At 43.5% G+C, this 25,425-nt stretch overlaps 1 protein-coding gene and 1 pseudogene across 14 annotated transcripts in view; both read left to right on the top strand.

Moving 5' to 3' along the window:
* Prim2 (DNA primase subunit 2) overlaps positions 1–25,425 on the top strand; it is a 306,703-nt gene that overhangs the window by 86,428 nt on the left and 194,850 nt on the right. The window lies entirely within an intron of this gene.
* On the top strand, positions 22,755–24,418 carry LOC102917297 (pyruvate kinase PKM pseudogene; annotated as a pseudogene).

The following is a 25,425-nucleotide window of genomic DNA, read 5'->3' as shown; positions in this document are numbered from 1 at the left end:
TATTTGTTACCGAAAATGTCATTTTTGAATTTTTTAGGAGCTTTTTGGATGCTTCCCTCCAGGTTAACATTGCAACACTGGTTTAGTCTTTCTGTACGTGAAATTTGATAATCTTTTTGTCATGTGCTTATTGTTGTTTTATAGGTATTTGCAAGTTGGCTTTGACAGTCATGGGTTTCTGGCCATTCCTGATCCCTGTTGTATTGTCTACCTTATTAATTGGTGTATTTTAGGCGGTTCTGTTTCTTTTGGTACGTGCACTCATCATTGTGGTCAACTCATTCCTTTTACTTAAAATATGGGATGCTATTTGCCTGGTATATACCACTCTTTTGTCCTCTCTCTATAAACCTCTATTAATAACTTTCCTAGTAATTTCAATGTGGTGCACACAGACTGGAAAGCTCTGTTCAAATAAACATGCCCTTTGACACAGTGTGTCTCCATGAGTCACAGATCTAGTGATCACATTGAGGTAGAACATACAGATGTAGAAGAGCACACAGGAGAATGCATGTCTTCTTTTAAGAAGTTTTTTGAAAATTAATTTTATTTTATGTGAATGAACGGGTGTTTCCCCGCATGTGTGTCTGTGCACCACACGTGTGCAGTACCTGAAGAAACCAGAAGAGGGCTGCAGATCCCCTGGAACTGGAACTATAGACAGTTCTTAACTATCATGTGGGTGCTGGGAATTGAACCTGGATCCTCTGGAAGAGTAGTCAGGCTTGTAACCACTGGGCCATTGAGATAGCCCTTTTAAAATTTTTAAAATTTAAATTTAATTAGAAACTGTTCATATAATATGTTTTTGTCATATTCTCTCCCCTTATTCCTACCCATCCAACTTCATGTTCTTCTTTCTCTTAAGAAGAGAAAAAAGAAAGCATACAAAAAAGTACACATACAAAATCCCCACAAGGAGTCTGTTGTGTGTTGGCCAACTACTGAACATGCGTCCTGCCCTGACTCTGTCACTCCATCAATGAAAACTGATTTTTTTCCCCCTCCCAGCAGATTCAATTGGAAAATAGCTTCTTGGTTAAGGGCTTGGTTAAGGACTGTGTGCTAACTTCCCTTCCTCCTGTATGCTGGGGTGTACATATATGTGCCATTGTGTGCATGAGCCCTTAGAGGTCAAAAGAGGCATCATATACATTGGAATTGGGGTGACAAATGATTGTGAGCTGCCATGTGGGCGCTGGGAACTGACCTAGATCCTCTGCATTGATGCATCTCTCCAGTCCCCGGGGCTTCCTTTCTAGAAGTCAGCTTGACTAACACAACCCTTTTGTTCTCACAGTGGTCTGTAGCATTGAATAATTATATAGACCAACCTTACTTTATGTGTACTAACTGGGCAGATACAATGTCGATAACTTGTATTTGAGGAATAGGGAAAATGTTTGCTGAACTTTCAGCTAGTTGAGACCTATTTTTTTTTTTAAAGATTTATTTATTCATTATGTATGCAGTATTCTGCCTGCATGTATCCCTACAGGCCAGAAGAGGGTGCCAGATCTCATTACAGATGGTTGTGAGCCACCATGTGGTTGCTGGGAATTGAACTCAGGTCCTCTGGAAGAACAACCAGTGCTCTTAACCTCTGAGCCATCTCTCCAGCCCGAGACCTATTTTTTTTTATATGTATATAATTATGAAAAATCATGGCAGGTAGTCCTTTTAGTAATATTTTAGAATTCGTAGAAATTGGGTTTCTTTGTAGAGTTACAGAATTAGATTCTCTTCATAAGGTAGCTTAAACCTAGAGACTGCCAAAATGTGGAACTTCAAGCTGAATTAACTACCCTTGAAGACTAAAATTAACATATGCAAACATTTTCAAACTAACTTGTAGAAGTCACTTATTTTAAAAGTTTTTATGTAGTTTTAAAACATAAAATTCCTTAGAGTCGCATTGTTGATAACTAGATCTACAGCTCTGCCCATGGAAAATAAGACTGTAAATTAGCTGATTTCTCCCATATACAAAGTAACCTGTATGCATATCTGTGCATAAAAGAATGAAATTAACCTTACTAAATATCATCTCTAGTGTTATTTAGATATTGTGAGATATTGTTCATGTTTTCTGAAGCTATTCTGAACAGATACTGAAGTATATGTTATATTTTCATTTCATAATTTTCGTAACCTTCCTCCTTTTCCCTAGGTGCCCTAAAAACACAAACCTTTTTGGTTGAAGTCACATGTCATATATAAGTGTGAAGTCTATGTCAGATTGACTTATTCTAGAGCATTTGGGTGAGAATACGGACCAGGGCTGGGCTGTTGGGTATGATGGCACATGCCGGTCACCTCAGCATTGAGACAGAGGCAGGAAGAGGACAAGAAATCAAGACCAGCCAGGCTTACCGTGAGTTCTAGGGCAGATAAGGCTACACAGTGAGACCTCAAAACAGCAAGAATGAGGGATGTGATTAGTGACTTGTGAAAAGTGGGAAGTAAAGGTTGTGTTCTCAGTGATCTTTCAGCCAATCTTGGTTACAGAGCACAAGGATGTAGTCCTAGCAGCAGCTATCGGCTTACCCTGGTGCTGAGAATTTGTTGTTCTGCTGTGCTTACCCTCCGAAGGAGTGTGAGAGCAGGCAGCTCTGTCCCTGCTTTAGTATACCTCCACTGCTTCTTTACCTGCTGTTGGATGGAAACGTGCCTTTCAAGACTTCATGCCTTCCTTTGCCGTTGGTCCTCTGTGGCTTTGTTCTCTTGCTCATCTCTGTAAGTCCGCTGTCCCCAGGCCCCTGCTGTTTTGAGCAAGAGAATCCTGTGCTCTGTTGGAACTTAACCTTCCATATACTTCAGCTTCTTCGGGTGATCCAAGGGTTGAGATCACTTTGTAAGTATTAGAAAAGGAACTGTGTCCAAGCTTGCATGGAGTCCTCATTTCCTAAAGAAGGATGCTAATGGCTGGATAGAAGCTGCACCCACTAGGAGATGTGAGGAGAGGAAGCTAATCCCTGACAGCTAATGTTTGTTGTGTCTGCTGAGTACCAGGCACTTGGCTAAATGCTTTAGGGCATATATGATTCATCCTACCAGCAGCTCTGTGAGGGGCCTGAAGATCAGAGCAGTGAGAACTGCCCCCCAGGCAGACTAGAGGATGTATTGAGATATGTGATTATAAAACACGTTAGTAAATATGGATCAGATTTTTTCTCACAGATTGTCCTTAACTAGCACCGAAAGGAGGTGACATTTAAAATGACAGGGCTCATCAAAAAGGTTATGTAAACACAGGTGTGAGATTAGAGATTTACATTAATGTCAGAAATTAAAGCATTAACTGTAATTTTAACTAATAATTCTCGTCAGAATTAGAAACTATGTAAAATAAACCACAGGAGCGTTTCCCAACCTTTATGTCTCTGTGTAACATTTGTTGGGGAAACACACAACTTAGTTGTTCAGAATTTCACTTTGTGTGTGGGTATGGCTGTGCTTGTGTGGAAGCTGTAGATCAGAGTTGGATGCCTCCGTTTATTGCTTTCCACTTTATTTTTGAGACAAGGTTTCTCACTGAACCTGAATACATTGATTCATCTAGACTGGCTGGCCAGCAAACCCCCAGGATCCTCTGTCTCTGCCTCCCTGGCCCGGGATAACAGACGTGTGCCCCACATCCAGCGTTTCCTGTGGATGCTGGGGATCCGAACTTAGGTCTTTATGTTTGTGTGACAAACACTTTCTCCTCAGCCCTCTCTCTGCCTTTTTAAAAACATTTTTGGATGTGTTAGTTCATGATCAATGGTTAACTCATGTAATATTCAAAGATCATTGTAAACGAAAATCCAAGCAGTCAGCTTTGTACTCCAGTTGGGAATAATTAAACTTAATTCGTGAGGCACAGAGCAATTAAGGACTTGGATAGGTTTTCCTCTTCGTCATGAGAAAGAGGTATTAACAAGGTAGGCTTACTTATTGTTGCACACTGGGCTTTTCTAGAGTGGCCTGCTTGCTGGTCCAGGGTTCTGGACCATACAGAATACTGTCTTCCCGGGAGATCATCCAGACAGCTTGATGGAATTTTTAGTGGGTATGATTGGCAGACACTTCAGGCATTTAGGAGACATGATGCTGGAATGTTTGCAGTGTACTGGATAGTTCTGTGTAACTGAATTTTCCCATGTCTTCCTTGATGTTTTATGTTTATGTGGCCACCTTTTCCATTTATTTGTTTGTTTGTTTGTTTGTTTATTTATTTTGGTGTTTCAAGACAGGGTTTCTCTGTGTAACAGTCGTGGCTGTCCTGGAACTCGATTTGTAGACTAGGCTGGCCTTGAACTCACTGAGATCCACCTGCCTCTGCCTTCCAAGTGCTGGGATCAAAGGCGTTCACCACCACCGCCCGGCCTTTTCCATTTATTGAATTGAGTATCAAGCATTGTTTTATAAATCAACATGAAATGCTCACCTCTGTATTTTGCTTTGGGATTGTAGCTAGCTTTGTAGTATATCTTAAGTGTTAATGCATTTAAAGAAGGGCAGCTTTGAGTCTGGTGGAGCTGAGAAGTACCTGGGCCTTGCAGCTCTCCAGTGACTCCCTTTTGTACTCTATAATTGAATAACACTAGTGAAGCCGTCATCCCAGATGTGTTGTTTTTATATCATAAGTTCTAGATGGAAGCTCGTCTATTTCTTGTGAAAAGGAATCTTAAACTTCCAGTATCATATTCTTAGAGTGCCCATAAGAAAACATGATTTTCTTATATTCCTATGTTATATGAAGAGTCAAAAGCAGCATGATAGTAGTATACTTTTCTTGTGCTCTCCTTCATAAGCAGGTGATAGCTCTTCACTGTAGTGAATGTATCATGTCCCATAATCCCAGTGGGGAAGGTGAGCCAACTTCCTTGAGAGAAAGTATCAAGATTGGCTGTGTGTTCTCAGGTCCTTTGGAAGGACAGTCCTTCTGTCCTTCTGTTCTCCTTGGAGACATCTCAGTGCATGTAACAAAGATGCCTTTCTCCTGGGATTATGCCTTCCATAGAGTGAGGCTTCTGGTCTTGGGGTCACTTTTGTAGACTTTTTTTGGGTCATAGGGTCTCTTGTACTCCCCATGTAGCTGAGGAAGACCTTCAATTTCTGCTCCTCCTGAGTGCTGGGATTATAGGCACACACCACTGTGGTGGAACAATCTTTGTATTATGTATTACTTTCATTGGTTAATAAAGAGCTGACTGGCCTATGACTAGGCAGGAAGAGATTGGGTTGGAGAGCCAGACTAGGAGGATGCTGGGAAGAAGAAGGGTAGAGTTGGGGAGATGCTGTGAGATGCAGAGTGAGCAGGATGGGCAGTGTGTACATGAGTTACGTGAGCCTCAGGGTAGCATATAGATTAATAGAAATGGGTTAATTTCAGTTATAAGAGCTAGCTAAAAACAAGCCTAAGCTATCGGCTGAGCATTTATTATGAATATTAAGTCTCTGTGTGGTTATTTGGGAACTGGCTGGCAGGATAGAAAAGCCTGCCAACACACCTCCATACTCAGTTTTACACACTGTTGGAGACTGACCCCTGAGCTTCATGAATGCTGGGCAAACACTCTAGCAACTGAGCTAGATCCCCAGACTGTATGTATCATTAAAATTGTCTGTTTATGGTTTTGACATAAAATAGCAGACTTGAAGTATACCAGCTGTAAAAAGGGTTTCAAAGTGGTTTTGGCCAGTGAAATGGGTCACTGGGTAAAAGCACTTGCCACAGGTCTGACGTTGAGTTTGGGACTTACCTGGGGGAAGGAGAGAACTGCTGATTGCCTTCTGACTACCATGCATGTATGCATGCCACCCTGCAGCAGATAACCAGATAAATGTAATTTAAAAAAGATGATGTGTGATGGCTTCTTAGAAAGCTGTTTTTTATTTCCCTTTCAGATGATGATGAGGATGATGATGACGACAATGATGATGATGATAATGATAGTGAGCCCTAGAGGGTCTCCAATCATTATAAACATTGAGGACTTTATGTTTGGAATAGAGTGTCTCAAATTTGACTTGTCTTTAGGCAGGTCCTGAAGATGAACCCGAGGGAGGCCTACTGATGGTTTGGACTGAGGTGGATAGATTAGGGTTCTCTCTTGTTCCTCTGAAAAGGCTCACTGGTCTCTGAAGCTGGTTTCTTTCCCTCCTATTCCTCATTAACAATGCTAGCTTTTCTGTTGTCTGTGTGCTCCTTTCTCCCATTTCCAGCTTGAACACAGTCACAATTCCATATCTCATTTCAGAGTATAATATCTTTACCTCTCTAGAGGTCTCCTAGAGGTCATATACTTTGTTTATGATTCACTTTTTAGTTTATGTGCATTGGTGTTTTGCCTGTATGTATATCTGTGTGAAGGTGTCAGATTCCCTGGATCTGGAATTATAGACAGTTGTGAACTGCCATGTGGGTGCTGGGTATTGAACCTGGATCCCCTGGAAGAGCAGCCAGTGCTCTTAACCACGGAGCCATCTCTCCAGCCCCACTTTGTTTATTTAATGTTATTTTAATGCTACATTCTTTTTATGTGTCCCAATGTTAATCTTGGTTCTGGCATCCAGTCTTATGACAAGGAAATCTCTTATAAGTTATGGAAAAGAATAGAAGATGAGGTTAGCTAGATAGAAGAAGAGCAAGGGGGCATTGTTGACGTTTTTTGAAGAGGAGCATGGCACAGATCTCTTTGATGCAGATAACCACAGCAGCCTAGGTTGAGACTTGGGAATGCAAAGGAATAGAATGCTGATGAGGCAGGTTGTTTCAGAAAGACATTATTAGCGTCTGTTAATGTAGGTAAGGAGGATTGTTTGTTGAGTGAAGAACTGAGCAAGTGAAGAACTGGGAGCTTGAATTAGTGCAGTAGCTGTGAGTCTTTGTGGAAGTAGCCTGAAGACTGCATGGTTAATGGATATGAAGTGAGGCTGGTGCCAGATCTCAGTGCGGACGATAAGGCTAGTATGATGTTGGTGATAATGGGGAATGTAAAACTAGGAGGTTGGAACAAGATAGTGTATTTGCTTGTGAAAATACCGCTTGTGAACGCCAGTCTGCCAGTGGAGATGAGCGGTGGCAGTTCAGAATGCTAGGCTGAGGTTAGGAGGTCAAGGGTGAAGACAGTGGAGCCCGAATCCCACACGCTGCTGTGAGACTGAAGGAAGACTAAGGGAGCAAGTGGGAGAGGTCTGGGACATTAATTCTGCAGACTTAGGCTCCTGACCAAGTTACCTAACTTTTTAGAGTGCCTCGTTTTCTTTTGCTGAAATATAGGATTATTGTAAAATTGAATGGGATCATCTACATGAATTACATAGTCCTTGGCAAGTACATGGTAATACTAATCTTATTTATTAAGCACTTGATTATGCATACAGACACTGAACTGATTCTGAGACTTCTGACTCTAAAATGCCAGGTGTGGTGGACTAGCTTTTAATCGTAGCACTCAGGAGGCAGAGACAAGTAGATACCTGAGTTCAAAGCCAGCCTGGTCTATGTAATAAGTTTTAGGCCAGCCAAGGCTCTGTCTCAAAAACAAAAAAAAAAAATCAGACAAGGAATCTTATAAACAGCGATACTTTTATTAATTCAGTTAGACTTTTGAGTTTCTGAAGATTGGCCAGTTCTAATCTTGGCGCTAATTTGTTTGGTAAATATGTATTTTACTTTCAGATGTTTCTTACATAAAGGCTTCCTTTAAAATATTCTAATTAGCAGCCGGGCGGTGGTGGCGCACGCCTTTAATCCCATAATCACAGCACTCAGGAGGCAGAGCCAGGCGGATCGCTGTGAGTTCGAGGCCAGCCTGGGTTACCAAGTGAGCTCCAGGAAAGGCGCAAAACTACGCAGAGAAACCCTGTCTCGAAAAACAAAAAAAAAACAAAACAAAACAAACAAAAAAAAATTCTAATTAGCATATAGAATGGGTTTCATTGTGGCATTTTTCTTGCATGTGTTATTGTACTTTGGTTATATTTAACTTTACCCTTCCCAGTCTCCTCTCCTTCCTTTTGACCTCATCACCTGACTTTAGAGTCTCTTTTCTCCATTTATGACACATGCGTGAGTGTGTGTTTGCATGCGTGTGCGTGCGTGCGTGTATGTGTGTGTGTGTGTGTGTGTGTGTGTGTGTGTGTGTGTGTGTAGTTGAGATTAAATCTAGGTTGTGTATATTTGAGAAAATGTGCAGTATTTGTCTTTCTTCCACTGACTACCTTCTGGCTTTTAACCTCCCACCCCATACAGACTCAGTAGTTCACTTTCATTTTTTCTATTTCTTACATATGAATTCCATTACCTTTTGGGACTTAGAGGAACGGTTTTGGTTGAAATTAAATGTTCTTATTTGATGAGACTGAGGGTGGGGTAGATGAAAGGTGATGATACTAACACTGAATATATTTCTGACACATTTTTTCCTACCGAGAAGATGGGCTTCAAGGAATCCACAGTATTTGGCATGCCTTTCTTCCTCGGTTGCCAGGAACTACTATGCTCTAGAAATGTCATGTGGGGGAGCCAAAGTACTGTTGGTACCAGTGGTCTACTCAGTAGAGAAGAGAAACTAATGAAAGGAAGTTCGCGCTCTGCAGGGGTGTGTGTGTGTGTGTGTGTGTGTGTGTGTGTGTGTGTGTGTGTGTGTGTGCACGTGTGTTTGTTTGTGTGTGTTTGTGTGTGTCTGTGCGTGTGCATGTGTGTATTTCTTCCTTCTCCTTCCATGGGAAATGGTTAGGTTATTAAGTAGTGAGTGAATGAAATGAAATGAAGTGTTCAGCATGTGTGTGACTCAAAGTTTAACTTCTTACACTTGCATTTTGTTGTCCTGTTGATGCTATCTTAGGAGTTAGGATTATCAGTGTTTGCAGATGAATAGATAAGTGTCACGTCACACCAGAGACGCCGGTGCTCTGAATCAGTCTGGGGATTCCCTGTCTCGTCGAGGCTCGAGTTAAATACTCAGCAGTCCTTAGAGTTTTTCTAGTCAGTGAACAGACTAATATTTGCCAAGTGTGTATAGCAGGGCATTGTAAATTGTATTAATTTGCCACTTGAGTAAGTGCCTAAAATAGTTTGGAAGTGTTTGGTTGGTCAGTGGACACCAGAGCATGGGCTGTGGATCTGAGTTCTTCAGGGGTGATGTTGTAGACTGGAATTCGGGCTTACAAAGTAGAGCATTCATATCTAGTCCTGTCTGCCCTGGTTTTCCTTTAGCTTGTATATTATTTAAAATAGGTTATATTTTCTTTTCTTTTTAGTATGTCCTCCAAAGGATTATATTTCTTTTAGTCTTGCCATTTCTTTTTGATCAGGCACATGCGTGTGCCCAGACACAGGCGTCTCCACAGTTGGGGCAGGGTTTATAGCAGATTAATGACATCATTATTTCAGTTTCTCATAGGTTGCTGTCTGTCATGTGGAAAATTTGTTTCTTAATTTTCTTGTTTCCGTCTTCAGTAGGAGGTTGGATTCTAGATTAGAAGTTCTATGTCAAAGAAGGGACCCCATCTTTATTAGAAATGGAGCTTAATATATATTAGAAATGAAGTGGGCTTCCTCCACCACCCTTGAAGCTTTTCTGTTTTTCAGCTGGCTTTTGTTTCTCAAACTCGGTGCTGCTTACTTTCGTTAGTGAATAGGGATGTTCGGGCCAGGATATGATAAGAAATATGTGTTTCTTACAAATCAGCATCTTTCTGTGAGGGAGAAGATACCCCTGTGAGAGAGCAGTCAGTCAGCTGCTTGTGTAATGGGAGTTTGGCTGCTTCCGGGCGCCCTGCTTCTTCTTTGTGTAACGATGGGGTTGACCAGGGCTTACTGCAGGGGCGGCCTTCTGTGAGCTTTGACTCTGCGGCAGGTGTGCTACAGAAGCTCCGAGTCCTTCCTCCCCCTACCTTTCCTCCTCCCCTCCTCCTGCCCTTCCTCCTTCCCTTCCCCTCCCCTTCCTCCTCCCTGCCCTTCCTCCTTCCCTCCCCCTCTCCTTCCTCCTCCCCTCCTCCCTGCTCTTCCTCCTCCCCTCCCCTACCCCTTTCTCTCCCTCCTCCCCTTCCTCCTCCAGTCTTCCCTGCCCCCCCCCCCTCCTTCTCCCCTCCAGCCCCACCTTCTCCTCCTCCTTTAGGAATGCTAGTTGATTTTATTGTGGCAGAAGTTGACTCTGGAGAGTTGATTAAAAAAACAAAACAAAACAACTGAATCTGATTTTCTTTAGTTTTCTATTAATTTGCCCAGATGGACAGAACTAGTCTAAATTTTACAAAATGCTAGATTTCAAGAAGTGAAGATTAATTTAAATTATATTTCTTTGTTTCTACTGTACATGCTATAAAATTAGATAATTAATACAGTTTAAAGGAGATAATTAATCAAGATTTAGAGGAATTCTAACTGATGAATTCTATTTCACCTTTTTAAAACTAAGGAGGATTTTCCCAAATTATGTAAAATGCTAATTAAAGGGCTTCATTTGTTAATCATCTCAGTTTGATTAGAGGCAGATGCTGATTATCTAAGTGGACCTTTCAGAGATGACTTTCATTATTTCAAATCAACTTGTCAAACCTATTAAGACATGAACTTAAGGACTAGTACATACCAGTAAGCTACCTGTGTACTGGTTTTGAATGTAAGGCATGGGGGGTTATTATCTGTGTACTAGTTATGAGTGTAAGGCATGGGGCTTATTACCTGTGTACTGGTTATGAGGGTAAGGCATGGGGGGTTATTACCTGTGTACTAGTTATGAGTGTAAGGCATGGGGGTTATTACCTGTGTACTGGTTATGAGTGTAAGGCATGGGGAGTTATTACCTGTGTACTGGTTATGAGGGTAAGGCATGGGGGTTATTACCTGTGTACTAGTTATGAAGGTAAGGCATGGGGGGTTATTACCTGTGTACTGGTTATGAAGGTAAGGCATGGGGGTTATTACCTGTATACTAGTTATGAGTATAAGGCATCTCAAGGTTATTCGCAAGTTTTATTTACAAAAGACTTGGAGGGTAAACCACCATGAAGAATTTCACTAGTCTCAGGCCGAGGATGTAGAGTGCTCACCTAGCATGCACGAAGCCTGGGGTTCCATCACAAGCTCCTCGTAAACTGGTGGGTGTTGTACCTGTGTCTGTAATCCTAGTGAGGATAGGGAGGTGGAGGTGGGAGGATCAGAAGGTCAAGGCCATCTGTGCTACAAAAGCAGTTTGAGGCCAGACTGGGTACATATAATACCTGTCAGAAACCAGAACGAAGAAAAGCATCAAATAGAGGAGTTGAACTCTTTCTTCCTCCTTCCTTCCTTCCTTCCTTCCTTCCTTCCTCCCTCCCTCCCTCCCTCCCTCCCTCCTTCCCTCCCTCCCTCCCTCCTTCCTTCCTTCCTTCCTTCCTTCCTCCCTCCTTCCTACCTTCTTTCCCTCCTTCCCTCCCTCCCTCCCTCCTTCCTTCCTTCCTGTTACAAGGCAGCGCAGCGCAAAGAAGCAAGCGTTATCTTATACATGCACATTGAAAGTGTGAATAGAAAAGGAGGGGTGCACCATGCATGTGTTTCAGCCTGTCTTTACTGGTGGCCAGGTCCTCTCTTACAAAGCTAAGAGGTAGCAGGAAACAGGTCAGAGGTCAGTGTGAGCGGTGTCAGTCAGGGAAGCAGGACTGCGAGCCACACTCCAGGTTCTATATTCTTGGGGTTGGATGCCACTGCTGTGCTTATCAGCTGTTCTTCTTCCTGATTGTTTTCCTCTTCTCTACACTAGAGAATACAGAAACGTTAGCTTTTCAGTTCAAAGGCCTAAATACAGTTTGCAAAGCATTTAGACCAGTGTCTGGTACATGGTAAGCACACAACAAGCCATTATTAATTAACTATTATTTTTTACTGTTCCGGCTTTTGCATAAGATTTGTCTAAGATGGTGTGTGTGTGTGTGTGTGTGTGTGTGTGTGTGTGTGTGTGTGTACACACATTTATTGGAATGACTTACAAGCTACAGTCCAACTAATCCAACAATCCTAGCCGTGAATGGAAAGTCCAAGAATCTAGTAGTTGCTCAGTCCCACAAGACTGGTGTCTCAACTGGTCTCTGTATATGCTGGAATCCCGAAGAAGTAGACTTCAATGCCAGTGAAGGAATGGATGTGCTGGCAAGGTGAGGGCAAGCTGGCAAAGAAGAAGGAAACTTTCCTTCTTCCATTGTTCTTATATGGGCTTCCAGCATAAGGTATGGTCCAGAATAAAGTTGTGCCTTCCAGCCTCAAGGTCTGGATTAAAGGCCTGTATCTTCCTGCCTCAAGATCTGGATCATAAATGTGCCCTCCATTTCTACATGGCAGTTCATCCCAAATATAGTCAAGGTGATACCCAAGAATAGCTATCACAGAGCCTCTTACTGAGCCTTAAGCTAGGCTGGTGACAGCAAGCCCAGGCAATCCTTGCCTCCACCCCTACCCCCTAATAGTGCTGGAGTTACAGTGCTTACAGGGTCACAGGGCCGTGCCTGGCTTTTTTGTGTGGGTACTAAGATCTGATTACAGGTCCTCATGCTTGTTCAACAGACATTCTTAAGTGCATTATATATACACAAAGGCCTGTAAGGTTAAAAAAATGCCCTGACCTAACAGTGTGAGATGAAGAACTTCCAAGGGTGCATTGAGCTTGTTGTGTGTTGACCATCTCTCCAGCACACCCATCTGATTTTTTAATCACTTTCTTTCAATTCTGTGGACTCTGTAATGAGTGCTTTTAGTTTCGGAAATGTTTGTCTCCTTTGATCTTAACTATTCTTCCTTCTGTTTCACCTAATTCTGACTCATTAGTCATGCCTTAATTTGCATAGATTTTTCTTTCATGATGCCTCTCCAGGATTGTCTTAGCAGTCTCTCTGTGTGCTCTCCAAGTATTCTGTCCTGCTCTGTCAAAGATTTTATACCTGAGCATCATCCTCCTCCTGCCAGTGACTTGTCTTCTGAGAGCATGGACCTCGTGTCTTACTTGTTATCAAACACAATGTCCAACCTGTAGGAAGTACGTAATCTATGCTGGTGTAATAAGGGGGTAAGTACATGAATTAGCCACTTTCCGGTCCAGTATGTGCATGTGTTTGTACACTTGTGGAGGCCAGAGGACGATGGTAACAACAGGATGTAGGTTATTGTAGCTTCCTAGAAATGATTTGGCTTTTGAGTGTTTATTGTGCACTTATTCAATAGTCTGTAGTTTATTCTTGTTATCTTAGTGTGGGTCAAGAGCTCTGTTAGATGGGCAGGTCAAGTGTCAGCGTATAGTTTTCGAAGAGGGCCTAAAACCTCAAGATTTGAATTACTTTTTTTTTTTTTGGAATTACTTTTTGTTAATTGCGTATTTGGGGAACTCAGAATGATCTAGCTGTATTAAAACTTCCCGGGCAGACTTTAGGGTGGGGGTAGAAATGTTGTGATTCTGTAAACATCAGAGAAGTTTGGGTGCATTTGGGATCTTCAGTGTTCACATGTACTATATCCTGCACATGAAGGGACGTTCTAGAAGTTGCTAACTTATCCTGGGTTTCAGGGTAAGAGGCTTAGTACCTAGTCTAGGTGCAACCTAGGTTGTCTGGAATTAGCAAAGTAGGTTTTTCAATTTTACCTCATCTTGAAGCTTTCATGTGCATTGAACAGTTTCTCAATGTGACTGAGGTAAATGTAGGTTATTGCTTATTATTTTGAAGTGTCCAATGAAAAAAGAATGCCTATTTATAAAGTGCAATTATGGTATTATAGGCTAATTTGTGTTAGGAATGTAGTAGCCAAGTGTTCTGGAAGCAGTATATATGTTTGCAGCTAATGGACGTTTTGCTTCTGACAGATCACTTTAGCTGGTGTAGTGGATTAAGGATGGCTGCACATTATATTGAGCTATAACTGAGAGGTTGGGGTACGTACATGGAATGTTGTGGCACAGAGACACACACATTGCACACATAGAAATACCATAAAAACATAAAGCCAGAAGCCATAATATATACACAAAGGACCTGTAAAGTTTTTTTAAAAATGCCCTGACAACATTATGTGACAAAGAACTTCCAAAGGTGCATTGAGTTTTGTTGTGTTGGCCATCCACTGCTGGGCATGAGAGTCCTGACCTTAAGAGTAGTTTGTTCCCCCAGTGAGACTCCCTTGGGGAAAACTAAATTTTCTTTCGCAAGTGACTGTCAATTGGATATAGCTCCAGGGTTAAGAATGAGGGGCATGTGTTCACTTCTTGCAGCTCAGGGACCCCATCTGGTGCATCCTCTGCAGGCCCTGTGCATGCTGCTCCAGTCTCTGTGAGTTCCTATGTGCGCCAGCTCTGTTGTGTCTAGAAGGCCTTGATTCCTTGCTGTCCTCCATCCCTCTGACCCTTACACTCTTTCTGCCTCCTTTTCTGCAGAAAACCTGAGGGGAGGGATTTGATGGAGACATCCCTTTTAGGGCTGAATGTTCCAACGTCTCTCATTCTGAGTATTGTTTGGCAGAGGGTCTCTGTATTTGTTCCTAGCTGCTGCAGGAGGGATCTTCTCTGATGATGTCTGAACAAGGCATTGAACTATGAGTATAGCAGAATGTCATTAGGAGACGTTTTATTGCTATGTTCCTTTAGCAAACAGAATCAGTTGGTTTTACTCTAGGTCCCTAGGCTACCTAATCTCAGGTTCTCGGCCATCCAAGCAGTGTCAGCCGTGGGTTCCATCTCATGGAGGGGCCTTAAACCAGATATTGGTCGGTTACTTCCATAAGCTTTACGTGACTGCTGTAGCAACTGTAACTCTCTTTAAAGAGGCCGGGGATGCCATTAGGATGTGTAACTAGAATTGCCCAGACAGATGCTGGAGAGGTGGTACTCTGAACAGCATAAAGCAGTGGCTGATCTGGAGAGGTCAGGCCCACAGTTCTTGCTGAGCCCAGCCATTTGGCTGTTCCCATCAAGACGTGATACATGTGAGTGGAACCATCGAGAGCCCCTTAGCTCTATTTAGTCACCAGTTCAGGACCAGCAGTGACTGTCTCATGCCATATAGAGTAGGTGGATTGCTAGGTTTACCATGTTTTGAATACTTGGGATCGTCAACAAAAATGTGATCATCAATAAGATGGCTGTTATTTTAAATATTAAATTTTGGGTTAGTTTGTTACCCAGTAATATATAATTGAAGTTGATAGCTAAGCTAGAACTTCAAGCTTCTTAATTTTGAGCTGAAAAGAAAACAGTTCACCCTAGGTGTTCCCAAATAACTCTACCATTTTTTGGAAAGGTATTATGAAATGTAAGGAAAGATTTGTAACTCAAGACTGTTGGTGTGGAAGTTGAAATTCCAATAGTGGCGTGAGTGGAGAAGATAATAATAACCTTTAGGGAAAGGGCCAGAAATGGGAAATTGCTGACAAATACTTTTGCCTTCTAGAAAACTGGTAGGAAAGGCTGCTCAGAAAGAATCAACTGAAGGGCTGGAGAGGTGGTTCATTAGGAGCACTGGCTGCTCTTCTGGACGACACAGGTTCAATTCCCAACATCCACATGGCAGCTCACACCCCTCTGTTACTCCAGTCCCTGGGGATCTGATGCCCTCTTCTGGTCTCTTCAGGCACCAGGCACATATGTAGTGCCCAGACAGACATGCAGGCAAAATCCACAGACACATAAAAAGTAACATAAACAAGTCAGCTGGGAAGTTGGTGGCCTTTTCATTTTGAAGAAGAGGTTTGAGAATCTTTTCGAGGTTGTCTTTACCTCCAAAGACAGCTTTTTCTGTTTAAGGATGCTGCGAAGTCAGGTATGACGTATCAGGCTTGCATAATGAGGTTTATATTTTTATGTGGTATTCTTAGTCCCTGAGAGCTTTCTAAAACGTGAGATAGACAACATGCTTGTTTTATAGCATGGTTGTGGATAGTTCTTCTGCTTGCCAGCTACAGTTCTGTTAGGACATCGAGTATGTTCTATATTAGGTTAAGGGAATTATGCAAATGCTGGTGGGGCATTTAAAATAGGAAGAGAGATAAGTGAATGATAAAAGCAATTCTAAGTTCTAGGTGCCGCCCCACACAGCCCTACATTTTTGTGTGGACTTTGCAGTGGTTGTGGATTTTCATGCTTTTAAAGATCTTTGGCATTTGCTGCTGCACCAGTTCTTGAGATAAGGACTTTGGTCATCAGGTAAGGAGTATTAAAGTTATATAGAAACTCTTTGGGAATAACTTTTTATTGAAAAACTGAAGTGCAGCCAGGAGGTGATGGCTCACACCTTTAATCCCAGCACTCGGAGGCAGAGGCAGGCAGATCTCTGTGAGTTCGAGGCCAGCCTGGTCTACAGGGTGAGTTCCAGGATAGCTAGGACTACACAGAAAAAACTCTGTCTCAAAAACCAAAAAAAAAAAAAAAAAAAACCAAACCAAAACAAAACCAAAAACAAAAGGAAAAGAAAAACTAAACATGCATATATATATATAAAAGGAAACCTATTTCCTGTGTGCAGGGAAGCAGAGTAAGTGGCCCATTTACATTGTCAGGCACTGTGGCAGTTCTTGTGATACTTTGCTTAAGGACAGGAGAATCATGGGTGAATAGAGACACTTACACAGCTGTTTGAGTCTGCTGCTCAGATTTTGGATTCCTTAAGGTGCATCTATTTTGGATTTTAATAATCTTTGTGGAGGTGCAAAACAAAACAATTGAGATGCAGCATTAAGGTTCTTTTTTAATTCTATTCCCTTGGGAGACTGAGGCAGGGGAGCTGCATGTTCAAGGCTAGCCTGGACTATATAGTGAGTTCAATGCTAGCCTGGACTATACAGGAGGACCCTGTCTCAAAAATGTAAAAAGTTTTTCCTCCCTAAGGTCCTTTTTTCCCCCTGCAAAACACAAGTAGTAATTCCCACTTTCTTTTTCCTTTGTCAATCAAAACCAGCAGTAGCTTGGGAAGTGCAGAGAAGGATCAAGTGATGGGTACTGTTAGTAAGGATCAGATTGTACCAGAGAGCAGCATAATTGATCAAGAATGCAGTAGTCTGGTACTTGCTCTTTCATTTTGTGGGTGTTGGGACATGCCATGGCTCCATATTCGGTGGAGTAGGACAGGATTTAGAAAAAGAAAGGATCGTCTTACAGTATAAATAAAATATTCCTGGGAACATTATAGGAATGTTAACCGATCTGGAGGGTTGACGTTCGTATTGTAAGCGACTTGAGTCTTATGTGTCCCTGATGTAAAGAAAGGGTGGAGGACTGATGTGGGCAGTGTGGTAGTTCTTCTGTCACCTTCTGTAATGAGAAGACTTGACCCCTGAAGCTTTATCCCCTCAGCGTGGCTTCGCAGCCTCTTGTATTGGAACCTGTGTTTTAAGTGTCAACCAAGCACTTGAGCATTGAAGGAATGTGACTGGGGATGTAACTAGTTTAGGGCAGGGAATAGTCAAGGGGAGGAGCCTGTTGCTGGACTGTGAAGTTAAGTGTGTGTGAGTATGAGGCAGATCAGAGGACCTGCCTGGCCTTTTCCAAGGACATTTGCTCAGCATCAAGTACTGGTAGGTACTGTTAAGAATGCTGATTTCAGGCTGGAGAGATGGCTCAGCAGTTAGAGTTCACACTGCCCTTGTAGAGAAACCACGTTCTGTTCCCAATTCCCATGTTGAGTGGCTCAAAATGCTAGCTCACAGCTGCCTTTAAGTCCAGTTCTGGGGGAGTTTAGGGGTATACATCTGACCTGCATTCACACACACAAAGGCACATGTACCCACACACAGATGCAGACATACAATAATTAAAAATAGTCAGATACATTTAGAAAAGAATGTTAATTTCATGGTAGCTCTTTATTGTTAACACCCTTAGAGGTTTTAAACTGACAAGAGCTGTTGGATTGGGCTAGCTGGCTGTTTGGTGGCTGGCAGACCCTTCCTTCCCTTCTAGCTGGTTGCTCTGAGTGGGGAGTTCTTCAGCATTCTCTTTGACAGTTAGCCTTGCTGTTTTGAACATGGAACAGTGGCTCTGAGGAGCTTCCTTCTCACCTCAAGGCCCATTGCAGCCATGGCCAGTGCGGAAAGCTGTAGGTCCCGACTCCGGAAGCCTGCTCCCGTCATGACTGTTTCAGACCTGTTGCACCGGCTTTAGAAGACTCCTCTCTGCGAGACAAGCCTCAGTGAAGTCCAGATGACCCGACTCACTCAGGAAAGGAAGCAGCCTGCCAGTGACTCAGCACACATCCTGTCACTGATGCAGTCCAAGACTTGTGATTGGTGGGCAGTGTTTGCATGTGTGGCTGTGGACGTGAGCACGAGCTTGCCGCGTGCTCCTGTTCTGCTTATATGCGCAGGCTATTTTGTATTAGTCTTACCGAGTGAGCCCAGGAAATTCACAGTTATGTTGCATGTTATAGAAAGTTTACATTAACATGTATATATAGCCTGGGAGACTGAAAATACTATTTTTAGGAAACAATAGGATAAAATAATTTGGTGCTAGAGTGTTTGATCTAGTGTGTGAGTTAAGAAAAAAGAAAAGGTGTTCTGTGTGCTGGGTTAATCTGGAGTATAGCATCTCACTGGCAGAAAGGAGGTAGAATTCGGGTAGATGGCATGTCATCCATCACCTTTAAGTGTTTGAGGTATTAAAGCGTTGAATTGGGTCAGCAGATAGGACACCATTGTCAGGACAGTAAAACTGGTTTCTAATGTTTCCAGTGTCAGTGTGCACATTTGGACATCGCTTAAACACTCTCTTCCCTTTGCCTAGGTACAAGACAAAGATAGTGTTCTTTCTAGCCATTTGAATTGGAATACAGTGGAAATGTACATTTAATAATTCCCAACTTACTAAAATAAATTGACAGAGATTTGATTTATCAGAGTTGGTAAGAGAAAGCAATAGCAGACTCCTTAATTTTTTCTGGCCTTCTTTTCCTGTGATCTTTTATTTCATTTTCTATTTTCTTGAATCAATGTGGCCGCAGCAGTGGTCTTGGTTGACAGCATTTCCCACATTTCCTCCTCTGTTAGTGACGCGATACTCTCAGTGTCCTGATAACTGGTGCACTTGGTGACTTCAGACATCATCATGCTTTCCTTTTGTCCGACCTTGTCTGTAGCTTGTCCAAGAAACTTGAAAATGGCCAAGCTGCTCTATGGTTTAAAGACAGAATCAAGGAGAGTGGAACAGTTTTCTGCTGGGCTGCATTGTAAAAATGGGGAAAGAAAATTACTTTCTCCCCCCCCCCTTTTTTTTTTTTGGAAAACATTTGCCAGTTGGAGCCTCAAAGAAGATTGAGTTTGGAGGGTTTTTAATTGTGTAGCAAAAGGTTATTTCAGAAGATAACATAAGGGAGTGTCATAAAGAAGAAAATGAGAAACTCAGTAACAGAGAACTGTGCAGAGAAACAGGCAACCTGCCAGTTGACTGAGAGCTTGGAATAGCTTGGAATTAAAGAAACAGTTACAGATTTCAAAGACTGTGATTCACTGAGTTTATTAGTAAATGTGTGAGAATCAGCTTCAAGTGACTTGTAAAGCATTAAACCCTTCATTAAAGTTTTCTCTTAAAATATTTACTTATTACAAGTTTAATGATTTAAGATCAGAGGATTTGTTAATGAACAATTTATATTAAACTATTGGAATATAAATGGGCTAAAATGAATCACGATATTGCAGTTTAGTCTCTCAACTCCTGACACTGTAGTTAAATAAAAAGTGTGGGTGTGAGTGTGCAGGCAGGCGATCCAATAAAGAATGTAAATGGGTGCTTGAGAGTTGGCTCAGTGGTCAAGAGTACTTGTTGCTCTTTCAGAAGATCCAGGATTAATTCTCAGCACCCCTACATGGCACTTACAACCATCTGTAATTCCAGTTCCAGGGAATTCGATGCCCTCTTGTGGCCTGTGTAGGCACATACATAATCGCAGGCAAAACAGTATATACATCAAATAATACAATAAATAAACATCAAAAGAGATGTAAGTGGTCTCTTACCCTTTCATCTACTGAGGAGCCAGGACAGTTATGTAAATAAGGTGTTAGTATCTCAAACTCATGTCTTTCCATCAAGGGAATTTACAGGGAAATGCCAAGTGTTCTTCTTTGCACAGATGCCCAGGTGTTCTTAAGCTGCATAGTTTGAAGGATATTTTTAGATGTTATTAGTGCACCTTGTTTGTTTTAATCTAGAGCGGGGGGTTGGATGAGAATGCCTTTTTACTCAAACCATGGAAACAGATGGTACTCTTTATTGGAAGGTGTCTTACATAGAGAGTGCTGTGTTGGCAGATGCTTTCGGTTAGCACATTAAAGTCTGCCATCCTGCTCACTGTGTCGTTCATGTGTGCCATTGGCAAGTGGTCTGTCTTTGATAAGAGCCACTCTGCTCTTTAGTTTTTTTTAATGTCTATGACTATTTTGCCTGAATGTCTGTACCACCTGAGTGCCGGGTGCCTGTGGAAGCCAGAAGAGACTTCTGGAATTGGAGTTATAGACAGTTGTGTGCTGCTATATGGGTCCTGTGGAAGGACAGTCAGTGCTCTTAGTGGCTGAGCCTTCTCTCCAGCCCTACTCTGCTCTTTAAAACTCCCCTGAAGCCCCTTACAAGATTTGGTAGGTTCACTTCTGTTTGATTTAAGTAGCCTCAGCCTGAGCAGAATTCGTTCTAATTATTCTGCTTAGGTTTCGCTGGGCTTCTTAATTATATAGATGGTGTCTTGTATAGAGCTTGGAAAATTCTCTGCCATCATTACATTGAACTCCCCATTCTTTTGGCTGTCGGGGGTGCCAATGAGATGTTTTATAGATCATCTTATTTTTTATATTCTTCCTGGCAGTGGTTATCTGCTGAGTTACAGATAGTTTCTTGTGAACCATTGTCTTCCAGTTTGATGGTTCCCTAGTCTGTTTTGTTTATTCTACTCTCAGTGAGATTTTAATTTTGAATATTGTGGTTCATAGAAGTTTTTTTTGAGGGGGGTTCTGGAGATTGGACCTAAGATCTCTGTACATACTAGGTATACACACCACTACTGAGCTATACCCTGAGACATTTTTGGGCTAATTTTTAAATTTATTTTTATTTTTTATTTATTATCCAGAGTGTGTTTATTGGGATTGTTTCCCACACACCCTGAATCAGGTGCTTTCGGTGTTTGTGCTGTTGAGTTTTTGCCAACATGCCTGTATCTGGGAAGAGGAACCTCATTGGAGGAAAGTCTCCATCAGATTGTCTGTAGGCCCAGCTGTGGGAGATTGTGATTGGTGGGAGAGCCTGTCCCACAGAGCGCTGCCACCCCTGGGCAGATGGTCCTGGGCTGAGCAAGCTGAACAGCCATGGAAAAGCAAGGTGGTAAGCAACCTCCTCCATGCTCCCTGCGTCAGTCTCCGTCTTCTCCTGCCTCGAGCTCCTGGCGTCCCTTGATAATGGGCTTCCAGCCCTAAGCCAAATAAACCCCCTCCTCCCCAAGTTGCTTTTGTTAGAATGTTTTAGCAGAGCAGCAGAAGGCAAACTAGAGAAGCTCCTGGGCTCCAGAGATTACTTTCAGCTCACTCACTCACTCACCGGAAGCCCGGCCCACTTCACTCGCCTAGCTTCCGGTTCTGCCTGTTCCCTGCGTGCCTGCTGTCACCATGCCGTGCATTTTACTTTTCTACTTTCACCTTTTTGTGAATTTTCAGGGTGCATCTTCTCGCCTCTGAGACAGGTTTGGCTTCTGAGAGTATTCCTAGCCAGAGACACGTTACAACCATCTCCAGTCTCGGGAGTGGTCTGCTCACACTATGTAAATGGGGTGGCCACGGTTTCTCTAAGTCTAGAACTTTGTTTTTTCCTATTCTTTCTAGAACTTTTCTTAAGACAGCATGTTTTTTCCTCCTGGGATTGGCGATCAGTTCTAGTTTATTCTTCCCCCAAGAGGTGTCCTTTGGGGTCTCAGTTTATTGTGGAAAGGGTCCCCTTTGTTTGGCAGGCCCTAATCCTCATCCTTTGTCACTTTGCCTGGTGAGGCTGGGGACTCTGAAAAGAAGGGGGATGACCCTGTCTGTAAGAAAGAATTGCTAAACGGTCTTATTGATAAAAAACCTGGAGCCAGATAGGGTGAAAACTGAGAGATCAGAGGAATAGTACAAGCCACAGCCAACCTCACCTTATGGACTCCTCAGCCTCTAAAGAGACCTACTTCCTATAAATCTATGCCTGTGTTTTTCTGTGCCTGCCATCTTACTTCCTCTCTTCGCCCAGCTACATCACTTCCTCTTTCTGCCCAGCTCTATCACTTCCTTTACAGACTTCCAGACCTCCATGGTTAGTGCTGGTATTAAAGGCATGTGCTACCTTGCCTGGCTCTGTTCCCAGTGTGACCTTGAACTCACAGAGATCCAGCAGATGGATCTCTGCCCTCAAATGCTAGGATTAAAGGCGTATGCCTGTGTTTAATATAGTGGCTGGCTTTTTCCTCTGATTTCCAGATAAGCTTTATTAGGGTGTACAATATATTGGGGGACATAATATATCACCATACCTATCTGTTGTCTTCAGGGTGAGAGTGGTTTTGTTTTTTCTGAGGTTAGGGTTGCCTCAAAATTTGTCCTGGCAGTCCCTAAGTTTTCAGTTTTATCATGCTCTTAAACCAAGGCCCTTTGTAATGGCTTGTCTAGAACTTTTGTTGTTGATGTTGCAGTGGACACTGAGCTGAGTAACTCAAGCTTGAGAAACTGCTTCTGGTCCCAGTGCTGGTGCCTCTGATGCTGCATTGTTGGAGATAGTTTTGCAGACTGTTTCCTTTTCCTCACAACATAGTATGTCCAGCCGCTATCAGGAGAGATTCCTGGGCAGGAGAGAGGGTGCTGTGAAGATTTGAAACACAGCATAGCAGTTATGTATCCTGACCCTCCAGACTTCCGACTTAGGTATGGCAGCAGGATCCGCAATATACCCAAGGACCTCAGGAACCATGCTGAAACCACACAGTGAAGCAGTGACTGCCTTCATTCAGGCCCAGCAGCTCCAGGCTGGCTGACACCTTCCTGGAACACATGTGCTGCCTGGACACTGACTCCACTCCCATCATGGCCTGCAGCACTAGCATCATTTGTACCCTTGGCCCTGCTTCTCCATCTGTGGAGATGCTGACAGAGATGATCAAGTCAGGAATGAATGTGGCTTGTCTGAGTTTCTCTTAGGGAACTCATGAGCACCGTGTAGAAACCACCAAGAATGTGCATGCAGCCACAGGAAGCTTTGCATCCGACCCATTCTCTACCAACCTGTTGTCATGGTTTTGGACACCAAGGGACCTGAGATCTGGACTGGACTTACCAAGGGCAGCGGCACTGCAGAAGTGGAACTGAAGAAGGGAGCCGCTCTGAGGATCACCCTGGACAAGACCTACATGGAAAAGGGTGATGAGAACATCCTGTGGCTGGACAGTGAGAACATCTGCAAGGGGTGGAGGTGGAGGAGAAGGGTGCTGACAGAGGTGGAGGATGGTGGCTCCCTGGGCAGCAAGAAGGGGGTGAACCCCCCTGGAGCTTCTGTGGACTTCCAGGATCCGAAGTTTGGAGTGGAGCAGGATGTAGACATGGTGTTTGTGCCTTTCATTCATAAGGCAGCCGATGTGCATGAGGTTAGGAAGGTCCTGGGAGAGAAGGGTGAGGACATCAAGATCCTCAGCAAAGTTGAGAACATGAAGGCGTCTGCAGGTTGATGAGATTTTGGAGGCCAGTGATGGGATGGATCGTGGTGGCTCATGACGACCTCGGCATTGAGATTTCCTGCAGAGGTGGACTTCCTGTCTCAGAAGATGATGATTAGATGATGCAACCAAGCGGGGAAACCTGTCACCTGCACCACAGTGATGCTGGAGAGCGTGAGCAAGAAGCCCAGCCCACCCGTGCTGAGGGCAGTGATGTGGCCAGCGCAGTCCTAGAGGAAACAAACTACTTGCTGTCAGGAGAAACAGCCAAAGGAGACTGCCATCTGGAGGCTGTTCACATGGAGCACCCAATGCCTGTGAAGCAGAGGAACTCTGCCATCCGGTGCTTATTACTGACGCTGCCGCCGTGGGCGCTGCCGAGGCCTCCTTCAAGTGCTGCAGTGGGGCTGTTATCTGCTCACCAAGTCTGGCAGGAGTGCTCACCAGGTGGCTAGGTACTGCCCACGTGCTCTCATCACGTGGTGGCGCCCAATCCCCAGGCGGCTTGTCAGGCCCCTCTGTACCGGGGCATCTTCCCTGTGCCGTGTAAGGATGCGGTACAGGATGCTTGGGCTGAGGAGTTAGACTTCCGTGTGAACTTGCCCATGAATGCTGGCCAGGCCCGAGGCTTCTTCAAGAAGGGAGTTGTGGTCATTGTGCTGACCTGGTAGTGCCCTGGCTCTGGTTTCACCAACACCATGAGTGTAGTGCCTGTGCCTTGATGATCCTCTGGAGCCTCTCTTCTGGCCCCTGGCTCATCCCCTCCCCCATCCCATCCATCAGGCCAGCAACGCTTGTAGTGCTTACTCCGGGGGCCATAGTGTGGCGCTGGTGGGCTGGGACTCCCGGGAAAATTAATGCCCCTGGAACATGGACTAGAGCCCAGCTGTCTATCATATGGCCCTGCCCGAGCCAGGGGTGAAAGAGGAATGCAGAACTGGAAACCCTCTGACTTTACCACGAAAGGGCAGCGGCATCTCTGTGTACTTTGCTCCTGAAGAAAGTTGCCCCGAGAACTCCCAGCCCTGGCCTGGAGTCAGGAGACCGCAAGAGTAGGGACTGAGGGCGTGGGGCCCAGGTTCCTGTGTGATAACTTTCGGCCCTGGCCCTGACTTGCTTCCCCACCAGCCTTGGCCTCCCCCTCCTCCTCTGCAGCCCTCAGCCGTCACTGCAGACACACTCTGCTCTCCACCTTCCATTCATTCCACTGCGGCAGCATCTCCAGGCCTGTTGCTATAGTGCCCACCTGAATGTCAATAAACAGCTGCTGAAGAAAAAAAGATTGGACACAAGTGAAAGCCAATACCTTCTTAAATTGCCTTTATAAGTTAATAGGACAGTTATACTATAGCTCTAATTGTTTAACTCCCCATGTGCCCATTAGCTATGGAAGGGTGTCTGGGAGATAAAAATGTATGTGAAGTCACAGGTGAAAGGCATGGTGTGTTATAGGAAGTACAGGGAAGTCACTAGCTTGTGAAGGAATACTTTTATTTAAGGGTGCTGCTGTTTATGTTTACATCGACCCAGTCACGGCTTCCTAACGTCTAACTTATTTTGTGTGTATCTTAATTACTCCCTTTTTGTCTCCGTTTCTACCACTGTCTTCTAGTTCTAGGTTACTTTACTACGATCTGTTGTGCTCTTGGTCCCCCTGATGTGCTTTCTAATGAGTGTAGCTGAACAGTTTACATATTGAACTGTTTCTGCCCTCTTATGTGAATTAATGTTTTATCTTTTGATAAATTATTTATTTTTCATAAT

Source organism: Peromyscus maniculatus, chromosome 21 (assembly GCF_049852395.1).
Source record: "Peromyscus maniculatus bairdii isolate BWxNUB_F1_BW_parent chromosome 21, HU_Pman_BW_mat_3.1, whole genome shotgun sequence".
Lineage (NCBI taxonomy): Eukaryota > Metazoa > Chordata > Mammalia > Rodentia > Cricetidae > Peromyscus > Peromyscus maniculatus.
This window is presented reverse-complemented; position numbering and strand designations above follow the sequence as displayed.